The sequence below is a fragment of the Tachypleus tridentatus genome, chromosome 6, assembly GCF_004210375.1.
Source record: "Tachypleus tridentatus isolate NWPU-2018 chromosome 6, ASM421037v1, whole genome shotgun sequence".
NCBI lineage: Eukaryota > Metazoa > Arthropoda > Merostomata > Xiphosura > Limulidae > Tachypleus > Tachypleus tridentatus.
This window is the reverse complement of record NC_134830.1, coordinates 130825992-130830351: the sequence shown is the minus strand read 5'-3', so window position 1 is coordinate 130830351 and position 4360 is coordinate 130825992. Positions and strand designations below refer to the sequence as shown.

The following is a 4360-nucleotide window of genomic DNA, read 5'->3' as shown; positions in this document are numbered from 1 at the left end:
GACATACTGCTGTTCCATTGGAAGGCATGTGTTTGTGAATTTGTTCACTTGTCCACATACATTTCCCACAGTTTTGAAGATGGCAAGACAAAATATTTTGAGTGAGATTCAGGTTAACTCAAGTAGGGTCATTATCTATAGTACAGCAACCCCCACACCCATCACTAAGAGGAGGTAAAATGCACTAAAAAGGTTAAATCAAGTATAATAGTGATCTATGAGCAGGTGTTTTAGGGGTCTTTAACCTAAATCTGGCATTCGATTTTGTGTTCCTACACCTTTCATTGATTTATATGACATTCACAAGTTAAAGGTGCAAAATGTGGGTATGAACTGAAAAATCATGTGTGGATGTTCTAACAATATTTCTTAATGAGTTTAATCACCTCTTAAAGTAAGATATAAATACATCTGGAGATAATGGAAGAATTTTAGTACACTGGAGTCTCTTCAACTCATGAGAGGGCTTTAGAGTACAACAGTACAGACCAGATATTTTATGCTTGTTCTAAAACTAAGCTAAGCTCACTTTATGGATTTGTTGAATTTTCTTGAATTATTCCTGTGGATGATCTGTTAAAAAGTGATTCTTCAACAGGACAACTGTTTTTGAACACTAAGTGCAACTTTTTCTAATTCTCTCTAAGGTTCATTTTCTACAACCTTCACAATTTGCTGAAAGATAAAATATGATTGTCAAAAATGAAAATCTAATTTTCAATAAAATTTCAGTTTTACTCAGGAAATATAAAGGACACATTAACAGTTGATTAGTTGAAAAAGTTCTATTCCATTCTTCTTATGTAAAAACAATTGCAGTATTGTTGTGCAGGCTTTAATAATAAAACATTGACTGCAAGTTAAAAAAACAATGGAGCAGGTAGGCCAATCATAAATATGAATACAAGATACGTGTTGTTTTCACTCCAAAATATATAGAACAAAAAGAGACCTGTATGTAAAAAAAGGACAAAAATTTACTGTAACAATATTTTTGCTAACAATATTCTTGGTTGTAATTATGTATGTTTTGTTTCTACATAAACTAAAACTTCTTTTATATACGTGTGTTACTTGAATATGTTACATTTAACAATAATGTTCAATACTTATGGATTTGAGTTACATATGGACCAATTTGATATTTTACTATTACTATTGTTCACTACTAAAACATAAAAAGACTTGTATAATGTCTTTTCATACACTAAAAAATTGTCATAATTTGTGATCAAATAGAACTGAATCCAGCATGCATGGAACTGGTCCAATTGACTGACCCGATAATGAAAAAGGAATACTTAATAAAATTCAAAATCTATCATACGTATGTACAAAAAACATAGCAAGTTTTCAAAAGAACATAAAAGTCTGTTATGCACAAAAACTAAATGAGTTACAAAGATATATCTGCAAATTGATGATATCTGTTTTGACTTAACATATCAAAGAACAAGTTCAATGCTCATGTGAAAAATAAGTTTTCTTTTTTTGTTATTGTATAATCTCCATATTGTATTTGAACAGCCTTTGAAATGCACACCTAAAGTTTTTGTAAATACTATCATTTATATTGCATCTGTTACTTACTTTCACCTACCAGGAAATATTTCTAAATCAGTAATAAAGTATAAAATAAACACATATTTAATAACTGACCTCAAGTACACAACACTATATTGAATGGTACTCTCTAAAATGTCAAAAAGCATGAGCTTTGACATTTACACATACAAATAGGCCTAATGTGAAAACAATTACAGGAATGAAGACAATATCTAAAAATACTATAATAAACTTCTAAGACTGTAACTTATGTCATTGCCTTTATGCTTTCCACTAAATTATGATGTTCATTGGTACATAAGTTACATTTAAATCATATTATCATGGAAGCATAAATTATTCCTCATATAACTAGTTGATAATCTTTATCCAGTAATGTCTAAAATTTGCTTTTATTCATCTCTAAAGCTGTTCTCTATTAGTATCTCTTACCCTTTTATGGTCTTGCACCATATGATGAGACTTGAAATGTGTAATAATGTCTTCAAATACAAAAATAAACCACAAAAGAAACAAGAGTTGGTTAATTGTATTCTTAATGGATGACAGTTTCTTAACAAATAAGAACCTATACTTTGAGATGAACAGAAAATTCTTAACATATTGATAAGTGTGGAATTTTATTGATAAAGGTGCTTTATTCTGTGGAGCTGTTATACTCACCACATATCTACTCATTGAAAAATATACAACTTAACACTGTAACAACAGCAAAGAGAAATAAACAGGATTACAAATTTTGACTCTTTAATATATTCTAATTACATATACTAAAAGTGGAGATTCATAAAAAATTACTTGCAGTGAGAAAAACAACAAAAGGAAGTTACCGTGTAAAACAAATTAAGTGTGTATTTTATCTATCAATTTTTGGGTCACCACAGCAAGTGCTTTGAAGTGAAGGTGATAAAATAAGTTCATTGCTCACTCAATACAAGACCACCTTGCTTATTTATAATTCAGGAGTTTTTCTTACACAGTAAGAGTAACAGTCCAGTCATGATAGAAATGTTTTTTTTTAAAAAGATATAATAAATCAGAAGTACATAAAATGGAAATCCTCAGTAAAATTGGTCACTATTCAAAATTGTGACAACAATGTAATACTGTGGTTTGACATAACAATACTGCACAGATATAATCCTCAAAAATCTTATCTAGTCAATATAATTATTTATCATATTTCATGTAAGTGTGATGTTACTGATACAGCTTGTTGTTCAGAAGAACAACATTCAACATGAAGATACCGCAGACAAGAAGCTGCATAAATCTGGATAGCTTGTATAGAAACAGAAAAATGTCAGGATGTGTAGGTGATGAAGTCTGAAGGTACAGTCATCTGAATAACAAGTAAAAGCAAGCTGTTGGAAATGCTCAACAAAATCTTCCAAAGACACAACAAGTTGAGAAAATAAGTTACAAAATGTAAATGTAGAACAGAGCCAACCATGTTATGCACAATAACAGTAATACTGCATATAATAAAATAACTCAAACAGGAAACTAATCTTGCATTATATTATTTACAAGCCCAATACCAGATTGACTGCACTAACATCATTTACCCCCCATCCTTCTAAGAACAAACATTAAAAATGTTAAAATTACTTCAGTAAAGACAAAGTTAACACTTTCTTCAAGATTTAACATGAAATATTAAGGCACATCCTAACGCAAAAAAGAAACTAATTTTCTGGTATTGATTTGATTTGTAACACCAGTATAAGATCAACTGACAGCTATGATCTGGAAACAGTCAAATTAAAACAAAGTTTCAAAAATAATTTCACATTATAAAAATATTTTGTGACAATATTTAGCCTAGATTTTATTTATATACACACACATATATTTTTCTTCTTTTAACTGTGAAAGAGGTCTTAAGACTGACTTTACACTAGTTTTAGCACTCAATTTTTATTTATTTTATGGGGTTATGAGTAGATGTTAGATATTTTAATGAGCTTCTTTCATAATAATTTTGAAATATTAATATCTCATTCAAAACATCAACAACTATTAAAACTACTGTAATAGCAGTTAATATAACATAATTTATTTCATAACAACCATGTATATACATATAACAAAAGAAAAGAATCTTAACCTTTGTAAGTAACAAACTTCTAAGTCTTAAAATAAATATGAGTCAAGTTATCATTCAATTTACTACTTATCATTAAATTATACCAGTTTCATGGAATTTTGCCTTTCACTTCTAATGCCGGTCAAAGACAAATACTAAAGAAACAAAGCTAAACATTTTTATCCTTAACTATACATCATACATATGACATTTTAGTTGTTTTATTCAACCATAGCAAACATGTATTTGTATAAAATTTAAGAAGAATAAGTTTTATCAGGATGATTAAAATTTGATTTTAAAATTTACCTTAAGGCTTATATTTAATTATAAGGTCTATATTTACGAAACAATATTGGTATTTTACCATTAAAACACAGTTGTCAGTGCTAATAAAACCAAGGCTAGCACACTCTATATTACTGTAGGAAACAAGTTTCTTTTGAGAATCAAACATTTTGTATTTTATACTGAAATAAATATAACTGTAATAATTTGAATGCAAAACAAGTAATTATGGAAATGTTTAATATTTGCTTAAATGTTGTTGTTTCTTTATATTAAGCTACAGAAATAAGCACTACAAATATTGCAGAATAGTTGTTACAAATATGTTTTATTTGGGGGTCATCTGCATCAATGATCATCAGATTTACTGAATAACAACAGGTAATCTCTGATATTTTGACAAAAGACTACTATAAA

The 4360-nt window shown here is 28.6% G+C and overlaps 1 long non-coding RNA gene across 1 annotated transcript; it reads right to left on the bottom strand.

Annotated features, from left to right (window-relative positions):
• Window positions 1-2498: 2498 nt before the first annotated feature.
• Window positions 2499-4095, bottom strand: LOC143251458 (uncharacterized). Its single transcript, XR_013028572.1, has 2 exons — window positions 4023-4095; window positions 2499-2908 (listed from the first exon to the last, which is right to left on the bottom strand). It is a non-coding gene; the product is annotated as an uncharacterized LOC143251458 (long non-coding RNA).
• Between the last annotated feature and the right edge of the window lie 265 nt (window positions 4096-4360).